Genomic DNA, 23,735 nt, shown 5'->3' on the forward strand with positions numbered 1-23,735 from the left:
AAGTCTTGTTGCAAGCCCAGGCATGTATTAAGCTTTTCCACTGATTTGTATTGTAAAATACACAGCATGCTCCTGGTGGAAAACGCTAAAAGAATGGACATGTGACTTCTTTTAACCGCTTGGCATTTTTAGAAACCTGAAGTGGTCAAAAGACATTTAAAAATCTCAACATAGACAGAGCAAGTCAGTTTTACATATAATTTCTTATGTTCATTCTTTTGAGCAATGTTTGATAGGGTTTTCAAATGATTCCAGTGGTGGAAGCCGCCTGAAAAAAGATGTCATGTGCATATAGCCACCTAGTTGAAACTGAGTGGAAACTCTACAAATGCACCTGCAAATCTCATAGCTCCTTAAAAATTTGGAGTTTCTGCCCAGATTCTGCTCTGATAACTCAGCTAAAAACCTCTGTATGCACAGTCTTGTAGAGTTTCTGCCCTGAAAATGCAGGAAAAATAGAACTTAGTGTGAACACACACTCATAGCTATTTTGAGTGATTTATCCACTTCAGGGTTTGAAAAATGCCAGGTGAAAATAAAAGGGGATATTGCATCTTTGAAGCAGATCCTGCTGGAATTTGCTCTAAAGTAGACACTGTAAATCAAAAGGCTGCAAAGAAAAAGCTTTAGAAAAAAACTCTTCAAAAACACTTCAAGAACTCTTAAAAAGTGCTTTAGGAGCCACTTTATAAAGCTAAAACTCCTTTAAATGCTCCCCATTGAGAGGGTGTTTTTGCTTTAAAAAGTCTTCTTTTTTGAATGCCTCAATAAATCTCCATCTGCATATATCCTAATACTGACACAAAAAAAATTCAGATATCATTCTTAAATTTGGCACAATTGAAAAAATAAATGAAAATCATGGCCAGAGATCTAATGCTATGTGGAGACAAAGACTTTAGAGCAGATTTGCTTTCGTAAAAAGTTTCCACTTGAAAAACTCATGTTTTTTGAATGGTTCCATAAAACTCCATTTGCACATAGAGTAATACTGACCTGAAAAAATTTATGAAATCATTTTTAAATTTGGTACAATTGAAAATATAAATAAATCATCATGCTTCTCTTTATATTTTTTTACCAAGCCTTATCTTACAATCATTGCTTGTATGGGTTGTAAGTTTTCATATGCATTTCAAGTTGATATTTTTCCCATATCAATGTCAAATTGGTACCTAAAGAAAAATCTTTGTATGGTTTCTTTGCATTTCTCCCATGTAGCATAGTAAATGATCCTTAGGAGGTACTGAGCATACCCAAACCTCTAACAGACTAATCCCTACATTGCTTGAGAAATTGTTGCTTTTCAATGGCTTCATAGCTCAGAGGTTAGAGCACTGGTCTCGTAAACCAGGGGTCGTGAGTTCGACTCTCACTGAAGCCTTACAAACTCTTTGTCTCTCATATAAAACTTGCTTATCTGTTTGGTATGTGATATAAAGTTGGTGCGATTCAATATTGACTTTATGTGAAGTTACGACATCCTTTTCAAAAGTACTTGATAAGACCATGATCATATATGACATTCGGGTAACATGTTTGTCAAATTCCTTAATTATGCTACCTCTAGCAGAGCTTGAGGAGTCTAATGACCTTTTTTAATCAATTCTTGATGTGTGATTTTGTAATATAAAGAATTACATATTTTATTTAAGCAAGCAGTAGAATTCTCTTCTTTGCCAGTCCATGCGATTTGATTTTTTTGCACATCAGATTGCCAATAAACAGGTTGTCAGTTATAGAACTGAAGCTTCAGAATGTTTGCAAGTCATGCTTTTGCATTGCAAGAGCAGTTGTTGGTTTGTTGGTGATGGGACATTATGTTAAGAGTGTGATTTCAACCTAAAAATGAATGGACTTGTGTTGTTAATGCAACTGAATGGCTATTGCACTGTTAGAAATAGAGATCAAAAGATGGGGCAAAGTTTCGCTGGCTTCATAGCTCAGTGGTTAGAGCACTGGTCTTGTAAACCAGGGGTCGTGAGTTCAATTCTCACTGGAGCCTTTGTGTTATTTTGAAACTGAATAGTTTGATACTTGAGCTTATCTATAAAAAATACCTGCTAAGGTGAAGGTTTATTATACTGAGAAAAAAATGTTCAGATGTAATAATTCCATTACTTGGATAGTTTTCATCCATTTCAGGTTTTCAAAAAAACGTTGCGGCAAAGAAAAAAAAAACTTGTTGTTTCTGTGAAGCCGATCCTGAGGAAAACTACTCCAAACTAGGCACATTCAAATCAAAAATCTGCAAAAAAAGGCCTTAAGAGTGAAAATCTCATTGCAAACTCTGCAAAAAATCCCCAGGAAACACATCATGAACATAAAAACTCTTCCCAGAAGTACCTAATAAAGTGGTGTTTTCCTAAGTGGTTTCTGCTTGCAAAACTCATTGTTTTTAAATGCCTTAATAAAATTCCATCTGCAAATAACCTAAAGATTCACACTGAGGTTTTTTCAGGAACTTTTGATCAAAACTTTTCCAAACACCATTAGGAGTTCAAAAAACACAAGTTTTGTTTGAAGTGTTGGACTGCGCACACACTCAGTTTTTTAATGAATTTTTGGAACAGGAACTGGTATGTGCATATGACGGCTTTTAAACTCAGGACAACTTGATGAGTTTTTCACGCAGAAGACTTTTCAAGAAATTTAGGACATTTCTTCCCCTGAATCGTCTTTTGTGTCATCTTTTTGGTTGTTTCCTGGACAATTTTGAGACAGCTTTTTTGAAAGGTTTTCCCATTGTTTCGGTGAAGTCTTTTTTTCTGGTACCATTTTTCACTCCATTTAAACATGAAGAAACAGTTAGCTCTTTTAAGCAAAATCAATGGCAAAACACTCAAAAAAAAGTCTTGTTGCAAGTCCAGGCATGTATTAAGCTTTTCCACTGATTTGTACTGTAAAATACACAGCATGCTCCTGGTGGAAAACGCTAAAAGAATGGACATGTGACTTCTTTTAACCGCTTGGCATTTTTAGAAACCTGAAGTGGTCAAAAGACATTTAAAAACCTCAACATAGACAGAGCAAGTCAGTTTTACATATAATTTCTTATGTTCATTCTTTTGAGCAATGTTTGATAGGGTTTTCAAATGATTCCAGTGGTGGAAGCCGCCTGAAAAAAGATGTCATGTGCATATAGCCACCTAGTTGAAACTGAGTGGAAACTCTACAAATGCACCTGCAAATCTCATAGCTCCTTAAAAATTTGGAGTTTCTGCCCAGATTCTGCTCTGATAACTCAGCTAAAAACCTCTGTATGCACAGTCTTGTAGAGTTTCTGCCCTGAAAATGCAGGAAAAATAGAACTTAGTGTGAACACACACTAATAGCTATTTTGAGTGATTTATTCCACTTCAGGGTTTAAAAAATGCCAGGTGAAAATAAAAGGGGATATTGCATCTTTGAAGCAGATCCTGATGGAATTTGCTCTAAAGTAGACACTGTAAATCAAAAGGCTGCAAAGAAAAAGCTTTAGAAAAAAACTCTTCAAAAACACTTCAAGAACTCTTAAAAAGTGCTTTAGGAGCCACTTTATAAAGCAAAAACTCTTTGAAATGCTCCCCATTGAAAGGGTGTTTTTGCTTTAAAAAGTCTTCTTTTTTGAATGCCTCAATAAATCTCCATCTGCATATATCCTAATACTGACACAAAAAAAATTCAGATATCATTCTTAAATTTGGCACAATTGAAAAAATAAATGAAAATCATGGCCAGAGATCTAATGCTATGTGGAGACAAAGACTTTAGAGCAGATTTGCTTTCGTAAAAAGTTTCCACTTGAAAAACTCATGTTTTTTGAATGGTTCCATAAAACTCCATTTGCACATAGAGTAATACTGACCTGAAAAAATTTATGAAATCATTTTTAAATTTGGTACAATTGAAAATATAAATAAATCATCATGCTTCTCTTTATATTTTTTTACCAAGCCTTATCTTACAATCATTGCTTGTATGGGTTGTAAGTTTTCATATGCATTTCAAGTTGATATTTTTCCCATGTCAATGTCAAATTGGTACCTAAAGAAAAATCTTTGTACGGTTTCTTTGCATTTCTCCCATGTAGCATAGTAAATGATCCTTAGGAGGTACTGAGCATACCCAAACCTCTAACAGACTAATCCCTACATTGCTTGAGAAATTGTTGCTTTTCAATGGCTTCATAGCTCAGAGGTTAGAGCACTGGTCTCGTAAACCAGGGGTCGTGAGTTCGACTCTCACTGAAGCCTTGCAAACTCTTTGTCTCTCATATAAAACTTGCTTATCTGTTTGGTACGTGATATAAAGTTGGTGCGATTCAATATTGACTTTATGTGAAGTTACGACATCCTTTTCAAAAGGACATTCGGGTAACATGTTTGTCAAATTCCTTAATTATGCTACCTCTAGCAGAGCTTGAGGAGTCTAATGACCTTTTTTAATCAATTCTTGATGTGTGATTTTGTAATATAAAGAATTACATATTTTATTTAAGCAAGCAGTAGAATTCTCTTCTTTGCCAGTCCATGCGATTTGATTTTTTTGCACATCAGATTGCCAATAAACAGGTTGTCAGTTATAGAACTGAAGCTTCAGAATGTTTGCAAGTCATGCTTTTGCATTGCAAGAGCAGTTGTTGGTTTGTTGGTGATGGGACATTATGTTAAGAGTGTGATTTCAACCTAAAAATGAATGGACTTGTGTTGTTAATGCAACTGAATGGCTATTGCACTGTTCGAAATAGAGATCAAAAGATGGGGCAAAGTTTCGCTGGCTTCATAGCTCAGTGGTTAGAGCACTGGTCTTGTAAACCAGGGGTCGTGAGTTCAATTCTCACTGGAGCCTTTGTGTTATTTTGAAACTGAATAGTTTGATACTTGAGCTTATCTATAAAAAATACCTGCTAAGGTGAAGGTTTATTATACTGAGAAAAAAATGTTCAGATGTAATAATTCCATTACTTGGATAGTTTTCATCCATTTCAGGTTTTCAAAAAAACGTTGCGGCAAAGAAAAAAAAAACTTGTTGTTTCTGTGAAGCCGATCCTGAGGAAAACTACTCCAAACTAGGCACATTCAAATCAAAAATCTGCAAAAAAAGGCCTTAAGAGTGAAAATCTCATTGCAAACTCTGCAAAAAATCCCCAGGAAACACATCATGAACATAAAAACTCTTCCCAGAAGTACCTAATAAAGTGGTGTTTTCCTAAGTGGTTTCTGCTTGCAAAACTCATTGTTTTTAAATGCCTTAATAAAATTCCATCTGCAAATAACCTAAAGATTCACACTGAGGTTTTTTCAGGAACTTTTGATCAAAACTTTTCCAAACACCATTAGGAGTTCAAAAAACACAAGTTTTGTTTGAAGTGTTGGACTGCGCACACACTCAGTTTTTTAATGAATTTTTGGAACAGGAACTGGTATGTGCATATGACGGCTTTTAAACTCAGGACAACTTGATGAGTTTTTCACGCAGAAGACTTTTCAAGAAATTTAGGACATTTCTTCCCCTGAATCGTCTTTTGTGTCATCTTTTTGGTTGTTTCCTGGACAATTTTGAGACAGCTTTTTTGAAAGGTTTTCCCATTGTTTCGGTGAAGTCTTTTTTTCTGGTACCATTTTTCACTCCATTTAAACATGAAGAAACAGTTAGCTCTTTTAAGCAAAATCAATGGCAAAACACTCAAAAAAAAGTCTTGTTGCAAGTCCAGGCATGTATTAAGCTTTTCCACTGATTTGTACTGTAAAATACACAGCATGCTCCTGGTGGAAAACGCTAAAAGAATGGACATGTGACTTCTTTTAACCGCTTGGCATTTTTAGAAACCTGAAGTGGTCAAAAGACATTTAAAAACCTCAACATAGACAGAGCAAGTCAGTTTTACATATAATTTCTTATGTTCATTCTTTTGAGCAATGTTTGATAGGGTTTTCAAATGATTCCAGTGGTGGAAGCCGCCTGAAAAAAGATGTCATGTGCATATAGCCACCTAGTTGAAACTGAGTGGAAACTCTACAAATGCACCTGCAAATCTCATAGCTCCTTAAAAATTTGGAGTTTCTGCCCAGATTCTGCTCTGATAACTCAGCTAAAAACCTCTGTATGCACAGTCTTGTAGAGTTTCTGCCCTGAAAATGCAGGAAAAATAGAACTTAGTGTGAACACACACTAATAGCTATTTTGAGTGATTTATTCCACTTCAGGGTTTAAAAAATGCCAGGTGAAAATAAAAGGGGATATTGCATCTTTGAAGCAGATCCTGATGGAATTTGCTCTAAAGTAGACACTGTAAATCAAAAGGCTGCAAAGAAAAAGCTTTAGAAAAAAACTCTTCAAAAACACTTCAAGAACTCTTAAAAAGTGCTTTAGGAGCCACTTTATAAAGCAAAAACTCTTTGAAATGCTCCCCATTGAAAGGGTGTTTTTGCTTTAAAAAGTCTTCTTTTTTGAATGCCTCAATAAATCTCCATCTGCATATATCCTAATACTGACACAAAAAAAATTCAGATATCATTCTTAAATTTGGCACAATTGAAAAAATAAATGAAAATCATGGCCAGAGATCTAATGCTATGTGGAGACAAAGACTTTAGAGCAGATTTGCTTTCGTAAAAAGTTTCCACTTGAAAAACTCATGTTTTTTGAATGGTTCCATAAAACTCCATTTGCACATAGAGTAATACTGACCTGAAAAAATTTATGAAATCATTTTTAAATTTGGTACAATTGAAAATATAAATAAATCATCATGCTTCTCTTTATATTTTTTTACCAAGCCTTATCTTACAATCATTGCTTGTATGGGTTGTAAGTTTTCATATGCATTTCAAGTTGATATTTTTCCCATGTCAATGTCAAATTGGTACCTAAAGAAAAATCTTTGTACGGTTTCTTTGCATTTCTCCCATGTAGCATAGTAAATGATCCTTAGGAGGTACTGAGCATACCCAAACCTCTAACAGACTAATCCCTACATTGCTTGAGAAATTGTTGCTTTTCAATGGCTTCATAGCTCAGAGGTTAGAGCACTGGTCTCGTAAACCAGGGGTCGTGAGTTCGACTCTCACTGAAGCCTTGCAAACTCTTTGTCTCTCATATAAAACTTGCTTATCTGTTTGGTATGTGATATAAAGTTGGTGCGATTCAATATTGACTTTATGTGAAGTTACGACATCCTTTTCAAAAGTTCTTGATAAGACCATGATCATATATGACATTCGGGTAACATGTTTGTCAAATTCCTTAATTATGCTACCTCTAGCAGAGCTTGAGGAGTCTAATGACCTTTTTTAATCAATTCTTGATGTGTGATTTTGTAATATAAAGAATTACATATTTTATTTAAGCAAGCAGTAGAATTCTCTTCTTTGCCAGTCCATGCGATTTGATTTTTTTGCACATCAGATTGCCAATAAACAGGTTGTCAGTTATAGAACTGAAGCTTCAGAATGTTTGCAAGTCATGCTTTTGCATTGCAAGAGCAGTTGTTGGTTTGTTGGTGATGGGACATTATGTTAAGAGTGTGATTTCAACCTAAAAATGAATGGACTTGTGTTGTTAATGCAACTGAATGGCTATTGCACTGTTCGAAATAGAGATCAAAAGATGGGGCAAAGTTTCGCTGGCTTCATAGCTCAGTGGTTAGAGCACTGGTCTTGTAAACCAGGGGTCGTGAGTTCAATTCTCACTGGAGCCTTTGTGTTATTTTGAAACTGAATAGTTTGATACTTGAGCTTATCTATAAAAAATACCTGCTAAGGTGAAGGTTTATTATACTGAGAAAAAAATGTTCAGATGTAATAATTCCATTACTTGGATAGTTTTCATCCATTTCAGGTTTTCAAAAAAACGTTGCGGCAAAGAAAAAAAAAACTTGTTGTTTCTGTGAAGCCGATCCTGAGGAAAACTACTCCAAACTAGGCACATTCAAATCAAAAATCTGCAAAAAAAGGCCTTAAGAGTGAAAATCTCATTGCAAACTCTGCAAAAAATCCCCAGGAAACACATCATGAACATAAAAACTCTTCCCAGAAGTACCTAATAAAGTGGTGTTTTCCTAAGTGGTTTCTGCTTGCAAAACTCATTGTTTTTAAATGCCTTAATAAAATTCCATCTGCAAATAACCTAAAGATTCACACTGAGGTTTTTTCAGGAACTTTTGATCAAAACTTTTCCAAACACCATTAGGAGTTCAAAAAACACAAGTTTTGTTTGAAGTGTTGGACTGCGCACACACTCAGTTTTTTAATGAATTTTTGGAACAGGAACTGGTATGTGCATATGACGGCTTTTAAACTCAGGACAACTTGATGAGTTTTTCATGCAGAAGACTTTTCAAGAAATTTAGGACATTTCTTCCCCTGAATCGTCTTTTGTGTCATCTTTTTGGTTGTTTCCTGGACAATTTTGAGACAGCTTTTTTGAAAGGTTTTCCCATTGTTTCGGTGAAGTCTTTTTTTCTGGTACCATTTTTCACTCCATTTAAACATGAAGAAACAGTTAGCTCTTTTAAGCAAAATCAATGGCAAAACACTCAAAAAAAAGTCTTGTTGCAAGTCCAGGCATGTATTAAGCTTTTCCACTGATTTGTACTGTAAAATACACAGCATGCTCCTGGTGGAAAACGCTAAAAGAATGGACATGTGACTTCTTTTAACCGCTTGGCATTTTTAGAAACCTGAAGTGGTCAAAAGACATTTAAAAACCTCAACATAGACAGAGCAAGTCAGTTTTACATATAATTTCTTATGTTCATTCTTTTGAGCAATGTTTGATAGGGTTTTCAAATGATTCCAGTGGTGGAAGCCGCCTGAAAAAAGATGTCATGTGCATATAGCCACCTAGTTGAAACTGAGTGGAAACTCTACAAATGCACCTGCAAATCTCATAGCTCCTTAAAAATTTGGAGTTTCTGCCCAGATTCTGCTCTGATAACTCAGCTAAAAACCTCTGTATGCACAGTCTTGTAGAGTTTCTGCCCTGAAAATGCAGGAAAAATAGAACTTAGTGTGAACACACACTCATAGCTATTTTGAGTGATTTATTCCACTTCAGGGTTTAAAAAATGCCAGGTGAAAATAAAAGGGGATATTGCATCTTTGAAGCAGATCCTGCTGGAATTTGCTCTAAAGTAGACACTGTAAATCAAAAGGCTGCAAAGAAAAAGCTTTAGAAAAAAACTCTTCAAAAACACTTCAAGAACTCTTAAAAAGTGCTTTAGGAGCCACTTTATAAAGCATAAAACTCTTTGAAATGCTCCCCATTGAAAGGGTGTTTTTGCTTTAAAAAGTCTTCTTTTTTGAATGCCTCAATAAATCTCCATCTGCATATATCCTAATACTGACACAAAAAAATTCAGATATCATTCTTAAATTTGGCACAATTGAAAAAATAAATGAAAATCATGGCCAGAGATCTAATGCTATGTGGAGACAAAGACTTTAGAGCAGATTTGCTTTCGTAAAAAGTTTCCACTTGAAAAACACATGTTTTTTGAATGGTTCCATAAAACTCCATTTGCACATAGAGTAATACTGACCTGAAAAAATTTATGAAATCATTTTTAAATTTGGTACAATTGAAAATATAAATAAATCATCATGCTTCTCTTTATATTTTTTTACCAAGCCTTATCTTACAATCATTGCTTGTATGGGTTGTAAGTTTTCATATGCATTTCAAGTTGATATTTTTCCCATGTCAATGTCAAATTGGTACCTAAAGAAAAATCTTTGTACGGTTTCTTTGCATTTCTCCCATGTAGCATAGTAAATGATCCTTAGGAGGTACTGAGCATACCCAAACCTCTAACAGACTAATCCCTACATTGCTTGAGAAATTGTTGCTTTTGAATGGCTTCATAGCTCAGAGGTTAGAGCACTGGTCTCGTAAACCAGGGGTCGTGAGTTCGACTCTCACTGAAGCCTTGCAAACTCTTTGTCTCTCATATAAAACTTGCTTATCTGTTTGGTATGTGATATAAAGTTGGTGCGATTCAATATTGACTTTATGTGAAGTTACAACATCCTTTTCAAAAGTTCTTGATAAGACCATGATCATATATGACATTCGGGTAACATGTTTGTCAAATTCCTTAATTATGCTACCTCTAGCAGAGCTTGAGGAGTCTAATGACCTTTTTTAATCAATTCTTGATGTGTGATTTTGTAATATAAAGAATTACATATTTTATTTAAGCAAGCAGTAGAATTCTCTTCTTTGCCAGTCCATGCGATTTGATTTTTTTGCACATCAGATTGCCAATAAACAGGTTGTCAGTTATAGAACTGAAGCTTCAGAATGTTTGCAAGTCATGCTTTTGCATTGCAAGAGCAGTTGTTGGTTTGTTGGTGATGGGACATTATGTTAAGAGTGTGATTTCAACCTAAAAATGAATGGACTTGTGTTGTTAATGCAACTGAATGGCTATTGCACTGTTCGAAATAGAGATCAAGAGATGGGGCAAAGTTTCGCTGGCTTCATAGCTCAGTGGTTAGAGCTATGAAGCAAGCAGTAGAATTCTTTTCTTTGCCAGTCCATGCGATTTGATTTTTTTGCACATCAGATTGCCAATAAACAGGCTGTCAGTTATAGAACTGAAGCTTCAGAATGTTTGCAAGTCATGCTTTTGCATTGCAAGAGCAGTTGTTGGTTTGTTGGTGATGGGACATTATGTTAAGAGTGTGATTTCAACCTAAAAATGAATGGACTTGTGTTGTTAATGTAACTGAATGGCTATTGCACTGTTCGAAATAGAGATCAAAAGATGGAGCAAAGTTTCGCTGGCTTCATAGCTCAGTGGTTAGAGCACTGGTCTTGTAAACCAGGGGTCGTGAGTTCAATTCTCACTGGAGCCTTTGTGTTATTTTGAAACTGAATAGTTTGATACTTGAGCTTATCTATAAAAAATACCTGCTAAGGTGAAGGTTTATTATACTGAGAAAAAAATGTTCAGATGTAATAATTCCATTACTTGGATAGTTTTCATCCATTTCAGGTTTTCAAAAAAACGTTGCGGCAAAGAAAAAAAAAACTTGTTGTTTCTGTGAAGCCGATCCTGAGGAAAACTACTCCAAACTAGGCACATTCAAATCAAAAATCTGCAAAAAAAGGCCTTAAGAGTGAAAATCTCATTGCAAACTCTGCAAAAAATCCCCAGGAAACACATCATGAACATAAAAACTCTTCCCAGAAGTACCTAATAAAGTGGTGTTTTCCTAAGTGGTTTCTGCTTGCAAAACTCATTGTTTTTAAATGCCTTAATAAAATTCCATCTGCAAATAACCTAAAGATTCACACTGAGGTTTTTTCAGGAACTTTTGATCAAAACTTTTCCAAACACCACTAGGAGTACAAAAAACACAAGTTTTGTTTGAAGTGTTGGACTGCGCACACACTCAGTTTTTTAATGAATTTTTGGAACAGGAACTGGTATGTGCATATGACGGCTTTTAAACTCAGGACAACTTGATGAGTTTTTCACGCAGAAGACTTTTCAAGAAATTTAGGACATTTCTTCCCCTGAATCGTCTTTTGTGTCATCTATTTGGTTGTTTCCTGGACAATTTTGAGACAGCTTTTTTGAAAGGTTTTCCCATTGTTTCGGTGAAGTCTTTTTTTCTGGTACCATTTTTCACTCCATTTAAACATGAAGAAACAGTTAGCTCTTTTAAGCAAAATCAATGGCAAAACACTCAAAAAAAAGTCTTGTTGCAAGTCCAGGCATGTATTAAGCTTTTCCACTGATTTGTACTGTAAAATACACAGCATGCTCCTGGTGGAAAACGCTAAAAGAATGGACATGTGACTTCTTTTAACCGCTTGGCATTTTTAGAAACCTGAAGTGGTCAAAAGACATTTAAAAACCTCAACATAGACAGAGCAAGTCAGTTTTACATATAATTTCTTATGTTCATTCTTTTGAGCAATGTTTGATAGGGTTTTCAAACGATTCCAGTGGTGGAAGCCGCCTGAAAAAAGATGTCATGTGCATATAGCCACCTAGTTGAAACTGAGTGGAAACTCTACAAATGCACCTGCAAATCTCATAGCTCCTTAAAAATTTGGAGTTTCTGCCCAGATTCTGCTCTGATAACTCAGCTAAAAACCTCTGTATGCACAGTCTTGTAGAGTTTATGCCCTGAAAATGCAGGAAAAATAGAACTTAGTGTGAACACACACTCATAGCTATTTTGAGTGATTTATTCCACTTCAGGGTTTAAAAAATGCCAGGTGAAAATAAAAGGGGATATTGCATCTTTGAAGCAGATCCTGATGGAATTTGCTCTAAAGTAGACACTGTAAATCAAAAGGCTGCAAAGAAAAAGCTTTAGAAAAAAACTCTTCAAAAACACTTCAAAAACTCTTAAAAAGTGCTTTAGGAGCCACTTTATAAAGCATAAAACTCTTTGAAATGCTCCCCATTGAAAGGGTGTTTTTGCTTTAAAAAGTCTTCTTTTTTGAATGCCTCAATAAATCTCCATCTGCATATATCCTAATACTGACACAAAAAAAATTCAGATATCATTCTTAAATTTGGCACAATTGAAAAAATAAATGAAAATCATGGCCAGAGATCTAATGCTATGTGGAGACAAAGACTTTAGAGCAGATTTGCTTTCGTAAAAAGTTTCCACTTGAAAAACACATGTTTTTTGAATGGTTCCATAAAACTCCATTTGCACATAGAGTAATACTGACCTGAAAAAATTTATGAAATCATTTTTAAATTTGGTACAATTGAAAATATAAATAAATCATCATGCTTCTCTTTATATTTTTTTACCAAGCCTTATCTTACAATCATTGCTTGTATGGGTTGTAAGTTTTCATATGCATTTCAAGTTGATATTTTTCCCATGTCAATGTCAAATTGGTACCTAAAGAAAAATCTTTGTACGGTTTCTTTGCATTTCTCCCATGTAGCATAGTAAATGATCCTTAGGAGGTACTGAGCATACCCAAACCTCTAACAGACTAATCCCTACATTGCTTGAGAAATTGTTGCTTTTGAATGGCTTCATAGCTCAGAGGTTAGAGCACTGGTCTCGTAAACCAGGGGTCGTGAGTTCGACTCTCACTGAAGCCTTGCAAACTCTTTGTCTCTCATATAAAACTTGCTTATCTGTTTGGTATGTGATATAAAGTTGGTGCGATTCAATATTGACTTTATGTGAAGTTACAACATCCTTTTCAAAAGTTCTTGATAAGACCATGATCATATATGACATTCGGGTAACATGTTTGTCAAATTCCTTAATTATGCTACCTCTAGCAGAGCTTGAGGAGTCTAATGACCTTTTTTAATCAATTCTTGATGTGTGATTTTGTAATATAAAGAATTACATATTTTATTTAAGCAAGCAGTAGAATTCTCTTCTTTGCCAGTCCATGCGATTTGATTTTTTTGCACATCAGATTGCCAATAAACAGGTTGTCAGTTATAGAACTGAAGCTTCAGAATGTTTGCAAGTCATGCTTTTGCATTGCAAGAGCAGTTGTTGGTTTGTTGGTGATGGGACATTATGTTAAGAGTGTGATTTCAACCTAAAAATGAATGGACTTGTGTTGTTAATGCAACTGAATGGCTATTGCACTGTTCGAAATAGAGATCAAGAGATGGGGCAAAGTTTCGCTGGCTTCATAGCTCAGTGGTTAGAGCTATGAAGCAAGCAGTAGAATTCTTTTCTTTGCCAGTCCATGCGATTTGATTTTTTTGCACATCAGATTGCCAATAAACAGGCTGTCAGTTATAGAACTGAAGCTTCAGAATGTTTGCAAGTCATGCTTTTGCATTGCAAGAGCAGTTGTTGGTTTGTTGGTGATGGGACATTATGTTAAGAGTGTGATTTCAACCTAAAAATGAATGGACTTGTGTTGTTAATGTAACTGAATGGCTATTGCACTGTTCGAAATAGAGATCAAAAGATGGAGCAAAGTTTCGCTGGCTTCATAGCTCAGTGGTTAGAGCACTGGTCTTGTAAACCAGGGGTCGTGAGTTCAATTCTCACTGGAGCCTTTGTGTTATTTTGAAACTGAATAGTTTGATACTTGAGCTTATCTATAAAAAATACCTGCTAAGGTGAAGGTTTATTATACTGAGAAAAAAATGTTCAGATGTAATAATTCCATTACTTGGATAGTTTTCATCCATTTCAGGTTTTCAAAAAAACGTTGCGGCAAAGAAAAAAAAAACTTGTTGTTTCTGTGAAGCCGATCCTGAGGAAAACTACTCCAAACTAGGCACATTCAAATCAAAAATCTGCAAAAAAAGGCCTTAAGAGTGAAAATCTCATTGCAAACTCTGCAAAAAATCCCCAGGAAACACATCATGAACATAAAAACTCTTCCCAGAAGTACCTAATAAAGTGGTGTTTTCCTAAGTGGTTTCTGCTTGCAAAACTCATTGTTTTTAAATGCCTTAATAAAATTCCATCTGCAAATAACCTAAAGATTCACACTGAGGTTTTTTCAGGAACTTTTGATCAAAACTTTTCCAAACACCACTAGGAGTACAAAAAACACAAGTTTTGTTTGAAGTGTTGGACTGCGCACACACTCAGTTTTTTAATGAATTTTTGGAACAGGAACTGGTATGTGCATATGACGGCTTTTAAACTCAGGACAACTTGATGAGTTTTTCACGCAGAAGACTTTTCAAGAAATTTAGGACATTTCTTCCCCTGAATCGTCTTTTGTGTCATCTATTTGGTTGTTTCCTGGACAATTTTGAGACAGCTTTTTTGAAAGGTTTTCCCATTGTTTCGGTGAAGTCTTTTTTTCTGGTACCATTTTTCACTCCATTTAAACATGAAGAAACAGTTAGCTCTTTTAAGCAAAATCAATGGCAAAACACTCAAAAAAAAGTCTTGTTGCAAGTCCAGGCATGTATTAAGCTTTTCCACTGATTTGTACTGTAAAATACACAGCATGCTCCTGGTGGAAAACGCTAAAAGAATGGACATGTGACTTCTTTTAACCGCTTGGCATTTTTAGAAACCTGAAGTGGTCAAAAGACATTTAAAAACCTCAACATAGACAGAGCAAGTCAGTTTTACATATAATTTCTTATGTTCATTCTTTTGAGCAATGTTTGATAGGGTTTTCAAACGATTCCAGTGGTGGAAGCCGCCTGAAAAAAGATGTCATGTGCATATAGCCACCTAGTTGAAACTGAGTGGAAACTCTACAAATGCACCTGCAAATCTCATAGCTCCTTAAAAATTTGGAGTTTCTGCCCAGATTCTGCTCTGATAACTCAGCTAAAAACCTCTGTATGCACAGTCTTGTAGAGTTTATGCCCTGAAAATGCAGGAAAAATAGAACTTAGTGTGAACACACACTCATAGCTATTTTGAGTGATTTATTCCACTTCAGGGTTTAAAAAATGCCAGGTGAAAATAAAAGGGGATATTGCATCTTTGAAGCAGATCCTGATGGAATTTGCTCTAAAGTAGACACTGTAAATCAAAAGGCTGCAAAGAAAAAGCTTTAGAAAAAAACTCTTCAAAAACACTTCAAAAACTCTTAAAAAGTGCTTTAGGAGCCACTTTATAAAGCATAAAACTCTTTGAAATGCTCCCCATTGAAAGGGTGTTTTTGCTTTAAAAAGTCTTCTTTTTTGAATGCCTCAATAAATCTCCATCTGCATATATCCTAATACTGACACAAAAAAAATTCAGATATCATTCTTAAATTTGGCACAATTGAAAAAATAAATGAAAATCATGGCCAGAGATCTAATGCTATGTGGAGACAAAGACTTTAGAGCAGATTTGCTTTCGTAAAAAGTTTCCACTTGAAAAACTCATGTTTTTTGAATGGTTCCATAAAACTCCATTTGCACATAGAGTAATACTGACCTGAAAAAATTTATGAAATCATTTTTAAATTTGGTACAATTGAAAATATAAATAAATCATCATGCTTCTCTTTATATTTTTTTTACCAAGCCTTATCTTACAATCATTGCTTGTATGGGTTGTAAGTTTTCATATGCATTTCAAGTTGATATTTTTCCCATGTCAATGTCAAATTGGTACCTAAAGAAAAATCTTTGTACGGTTTCTTTGCATTTCTCCCATGTAGCATAGTAAATGATCCTTAGGAGGTACTGAGCATACCCAAACCTCTAACAGACTAATCCCTACATTGCTTGAGAAATTGTTGCTTTTGAATGGCTTCATAGCTCAGAGGTTAGAGCACTGGTCTCGTAAACCAGGGGTCGTGAGTTCGACTCTCACTGAAGCCTTGCAAACTCTTTGTCTCTCATATAAAACTTGATTATCTGTTTGGTACGTGATATAAAGTTGGTGCGATTCAATATTGACTTTATGTGAAGTTACGACATCCTTTTCAAAAGTTCTTGATAAGACCATGATCATATATGACATTCGGGTAACATGTTTGTCAAATTCCTTAATTATGCTACCTCTAGCAGAGCTTGAGGAGTCTAATGACATTTTTTAATCAATTCTTGATGTGTGATTTTGTAATATAAAGAATTACATATTTTATTTAAGCAAGCAGTAGAATTCTCTTCTTTGCCAGTCCATGCGATTTGATTTTTTTGCACATCAGATTGCCAATAAACAGGTTGTCAGTTATAGAACTGAAGCTTCAGAATGTTTGCAAGTCATTCTTTTGCATTGCAAGAGCAGTTGTTGGTTTGTTGGTGATGGGACATTATGTTAAGAGTGTGATTTCAACCTAAAAATGAATGGACTTGTGTTGTTAATGCAACTGAATGGCTATTGCACTGTTCGAAATAGAGATCAAAAGATGGGGCAAAGTTTCGCTGGCTTCATAGCTCAGTGGTTAGAGCACTGGTCTTGTAATCCAGGGGTCGTGAGTTCAATTCTCACTGGAGCCTTTGTGTTATTTTGAAACTGAATAGTTTGATACTTGAGCTTATCTATAAAAAATACCTGCTAAGGTGAAGGTTTATTATACTGAGAAAAAAATGTTCAGATGTAATAATTCCATTACTTGGATAGTTTTCATCCATTTCAGGTTTTCAAAAAAACGTTGCGGCAAAGAAAAAAAAAACTTGTTGTTTCTGTGAAGCCGATCCTGAGGAAAACTACTCCAAACTAGGCACATTCAAATCAAAAATCTGCAAAAAAAGGCCTTAAGAGTGAAAATCTCATTGCAAACTCTGCAAAAAATCCCCAGGAAACACATCATGAACATAAAAACTCTTCCCAGAAGTACCTAATAAAGTGGTGTTTTCCTAAGTGGTTTCTGCTTGCAAAACTCATTGTTTTTAAATGCCTTAATAAAATTCCATCTGCAAATAACCTAAAGATTCACACTGAGGTTTTTTCAGGAACTTTTGATCAAAACTTTTCCAAACACCACTAGGAGTACAAAAAACACAAGTTTTGTTTGAAGTGTTGGACTGCGCACACACTCAGTTTTTTAATGAATTTTTGGAACAGGAACTGGTATGTGCATATGACGGCTTTTAAACTCAGGACAACTTGATGAGTTTTTCACGCAGAAGACTTTTCAAGAAATTTAGGACATTTCTTCCCCTGAATCGTCTTTTGTGTCATCTATTTGGTTGTTTCCTGGACAATTTTGAGACAGCTTTTTTGAAAGGTTTTCCCATTGTTTCGGTGAAGTCTTTTTTTCTGGTACCATTTTTCACTCCATTTAAACATGAAGAAACAGTTAGCTCTTTTAAGCAAAATCAATGGCAAAACACTCAAAAAAAAGTCTTGTTGCAAGTCCAGGCATGTATTAAGCTTTTCCACTGATTTGTACTGTAAAATACACAGCATGCTCCTGGTGGAAAACGCTAAAAGAATGGACATGTGACTTCTTTTAACCGCTTGGCATTTTTAGAAACCTGAAGTGGTCAAAAGACATTTAAAAACCTCAACATAGACAGAGCAAGTCAGTTTTACATATAATTTCTTATGTTCATTCTTTTGAGCAATGTTTGATAGGGTTTTCAAACGATTCCAGTGGTGGAAGCCGCCTGAAAAAAGATGTCATGTGCATATAGCCACCTAGTTGAAACTGAGTGGAAACTCTACAAATGCACCTGCAAATCTCATAGCTCCTTAAAAATTTGGAGTTTCTGCCCAGATTCTGCTCTGATAACTCAGCTAAAAACCTCTGTATGCACAGTCTTGTAGAGTTTATGCCCTGAAAATGCAGGAAAAATAGAACTTAGTGTGAACACACACTCATAGCTATTTTGAGTGATTTATTCCACTTCAGGGTTTAAAAAATGCCAGGTGAAAATAAAAGGGGATATTGCATCTTTGAAGCAGATCCTGATGGAATTTGCTCTAAAGTAGACACTGTAAATCAAAAGGCTGCAAAGAAAAAGCTTTAGAAAAAAACTCTTCAAAAACACTTCAAGAACTCTTAAAAAGTGCTTTAGGAGCCACTTTATAAAGCATAAAACTCTTTGAAATGCTCCCCATTGAAAGGGTGTTTTTGCTTTAAAAAGTCTTCTTTTTTGAATGCCTCAATAAATCTCCATCTGCATATATCCTAATACTGACACAAAAAAAATTCAGATATCATTCTTAAATTTGGCACAATTGAAAAAATAAATGAAAATCATGGCCAGAGATCTAATGCTATGTGGAGACAAAGACTTTAGAGCAGATTTGCTTTCGTAAAAAGTTTCCACTTGAAAAACTCATGTTTTTTGAATGGTTCCATAAAACTCCATTTGCACATAGAGTAATACTGACCTGAAAAAATTTATGAAATCATTTTTAAATTTGGTACAATTGAAAATATAAATAAATCATCATGCTTCTCTTTATATTTTTTTTACCAAGCCTTATCTTACAATCATTGCTTGTATGGGTTGTAAGTTTTCATATGCATTTCAAGTTGATATTTTTCCCATGTCAATGTCAAATTGGTACCTAAAGAAAAATCTTTGTACGGTTTCTTTGCATTTCTCCCATGTAGCATAGTAAATGATCCTTAGGAGGTACTGAGCATACCCAAACCTCTAACAGACTAATCCCTACATTGCTTGAGAAATTGTTGCTTTTCAATGGCTTCATAGCTCAGAGGTTAGAGCACTGGTCTCGTAAACCAGGGGTCGTGAGTTCGACTCTCACTGAAGCCTTGCAAACTCTTTGTCTCTCATATAAAACTTGATTATCTGTTTGGTACGTGATATAAAGTTGGTGCGATTCAATATTGACTTTATGTGAAGTTACGACATCCTTTTCAAAAGTTCTTGATAAGACCATGATCATATATGACATTCGGGTAACATGTTTGTCAAATTCCTTAATTATGCTACCTCTAGCAGAGCTTGAGGAGTCTAATGACCTTTTTTAATCAATTCTTGATGTGTGATTTTGTAATATAAAGAATTACATATTTTATTTAAGCAAGCAGTAGAATTCTCTTCTTTGCCAGTCCATGCGATTTGATTTTTTTGCACATCAGATTGCCAATAAACAGGTTGTCAGTTATAGAACTGAAGCTTCAGAATGTTTGCAAGTCATTCTTTTGCATTGCAAGAGCAGTTGTTGGTTTGTTGGTGATGGGACATTATGTTAAGAGTGTGATTTCAACCTAAAAATGAATGGACTTGTGTTGTTAATGCAACTGAATGGCTATTGCACTGTTCGAAATAGAGATCAAAAGATGGGGCAAAGTTTCGCTGGCTTCATAGCTCAGTGGTTAGAGCACTGGTCTTGTAATCCAGGGGTCGTGAGTTCAATTCTCACTGGAGCCTTTGTGTTATTTTGAAACTGAATAGTTTGATACTTGAGCTTATCTATAAAAAATACCTGCTAAGGTGAAGGTTTATTATACTGAGAAAAAAATGTTCAGATGTAATAATTCCATTACTTGGATAGTTTTCATCCATTTCAGGTTTTCAAAAAAACGTTGCGGCAAAGAAAAAAAAAACTTGTTGTTTCTGTGAAGCCGATCCTGAGGAAAACTACTCCAAACTAGGCACATTCAAATCAAAAATCTGCAAAAAAAGGCCTTAAGAGTGAAAATCTCATTGCAAACTCTGCAAAAAATCCCCAGGAAACACATCATGAACATAAAAACTCTTCCCAGAAGTACCTAATAAAGTGGTGTTTTCCTAAGTGGTTTCTGCTTGCAAAACTCATTGTTTTTAAATGCCTTAATAAAATTCCACCTGCAAATAACCTAAAGATTCACACTGAGGTTTTTTCAGGAACTTTTGATCAAAACTTTTCCAAACACCATTAGGAGTTCAAAAAACACAAGTTTTGTTTGAAGTGTTGGACTGCGCACACACTCAGTTTTTTAATGAATTTTTGGAACAGGAACTGGTATGTGCATATGACGGCTTTTAAACTCAGGACAACTTGATGAGTTTTTCACGCAGAAGACTTTTCAAGAAATTTAGGACATTTCTTCCCCTGAATCGTCTTTTGTGTCATCTTTTTGGTTGTTTCCTGGACAATTTTGAGACAGCTTTTTTGAAAGGTTTTCCCATTGTTTCGGTGAAGTCTTTTTTTCTGGTACCATTTTTCACTCCATTTAACCCCTTCATGACCCAGCCTATTTTGACCTTAAAGACCTTGCCGTTTTTTGCAATTCTGACCAGTGTCCCTTTATGAGGTAATAACTCAGGAACACTTCAACGGATCCTAGCGGTTCTGAGATTGTTTTTTCGTGACATATTGGGCTTCATGTTAGTGGTAAATTTAGGTCAATAAATTCTGCGTTTATTTGTGATAAAAATGGAAATTTGGCGAAAATTTTGAAAATTTCGCAATTTTCACATTTTGAATTTTTATTCTGTTAAACCAGAGAGATATGTGACACAAAATAGTTAATAAATAACATTTCCCACATGTTTACTTTACATCAGCACAATTTTGGAAACAAAAATATTTTTTGTTAGGAAGTTATAAGGGTTAAAATTTGACCAGCGATTTGTCATTTTTACAACGAAATTTACAAAACCATTTTTTTTAGGGACCACCTCACATTTGAAGTCAGTTTGAGGGGTCTATATGGCTGAAAATACCCAAAAGTGACACCATTCTAAAAACTGCACCCCTCAAGGTACTCAAAACCACATTCAAGAAGTTTATTAACCCTTCAGGTGCTTCACAGCAGCAGAAGCAACATGGAAGGAAAAAATGAACATTTAACTTTTTAGTCACAAAAATTATTTTTTAGCAACAATTTTTTTATTTTCCCAATGGTAAAAGGAGAAACTGAACCACGAAAGTTGTTGTCCAATTTGTCCTGAGTACGCTGATACCTCGTATGTGGGGGTAAACCACTGTTTGGACGCACGGCAGGGCTTGGAAGGGAAGGAGCGCCATTTGACTTTTTGAATCAAAAATTGGCTCCACTCTTTAGCGGACACCATGTCACGTTTGGAGAGCCCCCGTGTGCCTAAAAATTGGAGCTCCCCCACAAGTGACCCCATTTTGGAAACTAGACGCCCCAAGGAACTTATCTAGATGCATAGTGAGCACTTTGAACCCCCAGGTGCTTCACAAATTGATCCGTAAAAATGAAAAAGTACTTTTTTTTCACAAAAAAATTCTTTTAGCCTCAATTTTTTCATTTTCACATGGGCAACAGGATAAAATGGATCCTAAAATGTGTTGGGCAATTTCTCCTGAGTACACCAATACCTCACATGTGGGGGTAAACCACTGTTTGGGCACATGGTAAGGCTCGGAAGGGAAGGAGCGCCATTTGACTTTTTGAATGAAAAATTATTTCCATCGTTAGCGGACACCATGTCGCGTTTGGATAGCTCCTGTGTGCCTAAACATTGGCGCTCCCCCACAAGTGACCCCATTTTGGAAACTAGACCCCCCAAGGAACTTATTTAGATGCCTAGTGAGCACTTTAAACCCTCAGGTGCTTCACAAATTGATCTGTAAAAATGAAAAAGTACTTTTTTTTCACAAAAAAATTCTTTTCGCCTCAATTTTTTCATTTTCACATGGGCAGTAGGGTAAAATGGATCATAAAATTTGTTGGGCAATTTCTCCCGAGTACGTCGATACCTCATATGTGGGGGTAAACCACTGTTTGGGCACTCGGCAGGGCTCGGAAGGGAAGGCGCGCCATTTGACTTTTTGAATGGAAAATTAGCTCCAATTGTTAGCGAACACCATGTCGCGTTTGGAGAGCCCCTGTGTGCCTAAACATTGGAGCTCCCCCACAAGTGACCCCATTTTGGAAACTAGACCCCCCAAGGAACTTATCTAGATGCATATTGAGCACTTTAAACCCCCAGGTGCTTCACAGAAGTTTATAACGCAGAGCCATGAAAATAAAAAATAATTTTTCTTTCCTCAAAAATGATTTTTTAGCCTGGAATTTCCTATTTTGCCAAGGATAGTAGGAGAAATTGGACCCCAAATATTGTTGTCCAGTTTGTCCTGAGTACGCTGATACTCCATATGTGGGGGTAAACCACTGTTTGGGCGCACGGCAGGGCTCGGAAGGGATGGCACGCCATTTGGCTTTTTAAATGGAAAATTAGCTCCAATCATTAGCGGACACCATGTCACGTTTGGAGAGCCCCTGTGTGGCTAAACATTGGAGATCCCCCAGAAATGACACCATTTTGGAAACTAGACCCCCAAAGGAACTAATCTAGATGTGTGGTGAGGACTTTGAACCCCCAAGTGCTTCACAGAAGCTTATAACGCAGAGCCATGAAAATAAAAAAAAAAATATATTTTCTCAAAAATGATCTTTTAGCCTGCAATTTTTTTTTTCCCAAGGGTAACAGGAGAAATTTGACCCCAAAAGTTGTTGTCCAGTTTCTCCTGAGTACGCTGATACCCCATATGTGGGGGTAAATCACTGTTTGGGCACATGCCGGGGCTCGGAAGTGAAGTAGTGACGTTTTGAAATGCAGACTTTGATGGAATGCTCTGTGGGCGTCACGTTGCGTTTGCAGAGCCCCTGATGTGGCTTAACAGTAGAAACCCCCCACAAGTGACCCCATTTTGGAAACTAGACCCCCAAAGGAACTTATCTAGATGTGTGGTGAGCACTTTGAACCCCCAAGTGCTTCATAGAAGTTTATAATGCAGAGCCGTGAAAATAATAAATACGTTTTCTTTCCTCAAAAATAATTATTTAGCCCAAAATTTTTTATTTTCCCAAGGGTTACAGAAGAAATTGGACCCCAAAAGTTGTTGTCCAGTTTCTCCTGAGTACGCTGATACCCCATATGTGGGGGTAAACCACTGTTTGGGCACATGCCGAGGCTCGGAAGTGAAGTAGTGACGTTTTGAAATGCAGACTTTGATGGAATGCTCTGTGGGCGTCACGTTGCGTTTGCAGAGCCCCTGATGTGGCTTAACAGTAGAAACCCCCCACAAGTGACCCCATTTTGGAAACTAGACCCCGAAAGGAACTTATCTAGATGTGTGGTGAGCACTTTGAACCCCCAAGCGCTTCATAGAAGTTTATAATGCAGAGCCGTGAAAATAATAAATACGTTTTCTTTCCTCAAAAATAATTATTTAGCCCAGAATTTTTTATTTTCCCAAGGGTTACAGAAGAAATTGGACCCCAAAAGTTGTTGTCCAGTTTCTCCTGAGTACGCTGATACCCCATGAGTGGAGGTAAACCACTGTTTGGGCACACGTCGGGGCTCAGAAGGGAAGTAGTGACTTTTGAAATGCAGACTTTGATGGAATGGTCTGCGGGTGTCACGTTGCGTTTGCAGAGCCCCTGGTGTGCCTAAACAGTAGAAACCCCCACAAGTTACCCCATTTTAGAAACTAGACCCC

At 36.0% G+C, this 23,735-nt stretch overlaps 14 non-coding genes across 14 annotated transcripts; all 14 read left to right on the forward strand.

Moving 5' to 3' along the window:
• Positions 1-1,311: 1,311 nt before the first annotated feature.
• Positions 1,312-1,384, forward strand: TRNAT-CGU (transfer RNA threonine (anticodon CGU)). The gene has a single exon. It is a non-coding gene; the product is annotated as a tRNA-Thr (tRNA).
• Positions 1,385-1,932: 548 nt separating this feature from the next.
• Positions 1,933-2,005, forward strand: TRNAT-UGU (transfer RNA threonine (anticodon UGU)). Its single transcript has one exon. It is a non-coding gene; the product is annotated as a tRNA-Thr (tRNA).
• A 2,157-nt stretch (positions 2,006-4,162) lies between these two features.
• TRNAT-CGU (transfer RNA threonine (anticodon CGU)) lies at positions 4,163-4,235 on the forward strand. The gene has a single exon. It is a non-coding gene; the product is annotated as a tRNA-Thr (tRNA).
• Positions 4,236-4,757: 522 nt separating this feature from the next.
• TRNAT-UGU (transfer RNA threonine (anticodon UGU)) lies at positions 4,758-4,830 on the forward strand. The gene has a single exon. It is a non-coding gene; the product is annotated as a tRNA-Thr (tRNA).
• A 2,157-nt stretch (positions 4,831-6,987) lies between these two features.
• TRNAT-CGU (transfer RNA threonine (anticodon CGU)) lies at positions 6,988-7,060 on the forward strand. Its single transcript has one exon. It is a non-coding gene; the product is annotated as a tRNA-Thr (tRNA).
• Positions 7,061-7,608: 548 nt separating this feature from the next.
• On the forward strand, positions 7,609-7,681 carry TRNAT-UGU (transfer RNA threonine (anticodon UGU)). The gene has a single exon. It is a non-coding gene; the product is annotated as a tRNA-Thr (tRNA).
• Positions 7,682-9,838: 2,157 nt separating this feature from the next.
• Positions 9,839-9,911, forward strand: TRNAT-CGU (transfer RNA threonine (anticodon CGU)). Its single transcript has one exon. It is a non-coding gene; the product is annotated as a tRNA-Thr (tRNA).
• An 857-nt stretch (positions 9,912-10,768) lies between these two features.
• Positions 10,769-10,841, forward strand: TRNAT-UGU (transfer RNA threonine (anticodon UGU)). Its single transcript has one exon. It is a non-coding gene; the product is annotated as a tRNA-Thr (tRNA).
• Positions 10,842-12,999: 2,158 nt separating this feature from the next.
• Positions 13,000-13,072, forward strand: TRNAT-CGU (transfer RNA threonine (anticodon CGU)). The gene has a single exon. It is a non-coding gene; the product is annotated as a tRNA-Thr (tRNA).
• Positions 13,073-13,929: 857 nt separating this feature from the next.
• On the forward strand, positions 13,930-14,002 carry TRNAT-UGU (transfer RNA threonine (anticodon UGU)). Its single transcript has one exon. It is a non-coding gene; the product is annotated as a tRNA-Thr (tRNA).
• A 2,159-nt stretch (positions 14,003-16,161) lies between these two features.
• Positions 16,162-16,234, forward strand: TRNAT-CGU (transfer RNA threonine (anticodon CGU)). Its single transcript has one exon. It is a non-coding gene; the product is annotated as a tRNA-Thr (tRNA).
• A 548-nt stretch (positions 16,235-16,782) lies between these two features.
• Positions 16,783-16,855, forward strand: TRNAT-UGU (transfer RNA threonine (anticodon UGU)). The gene has a single exon. It is a non-coding gene; the product is annotated as a tRNA-Thr (tRNA).
• A 2,159-nt stretch (positions 16,856-19,014) lies between these two features.
• TRNAT-CGU (transfer RNA threonine (anticodon CGU)) lies at positions 19,015-19,087 on the forward strand. The gene has a single exon. It is a non-coding gene; the product is annotated as a tRNA-Thr (tRNA).
• Positions 19,088-19,635: 548 nt separating this feature from the next.
• Positions 19,636-19,708, forward strand: TRNAT-UGU (transfer RNA threonine (anticodon UGU)). The gene has a single exon. It is a non-coding gene; the product is annotated as a tRNA-Thr (tRNA).
• Positions 19,709-23,735: the final 4,027 nt, after the last annotated feature.

Source organism: Ranitomeya imitator, chromosome 1, assembly GCF_032444005.1.
Source record: "Ranitomeya imitator isolate aRanImi1 chromosome 1, aRanImi1.pri, whole genome shotgun sequence".
Taxonomy (NCBI): Eukaryota; Metazoa; Chordata; class Amphibia; order Anura; family Dendrobatidae; genus Ranitomeya; species Ranitomeya imitator.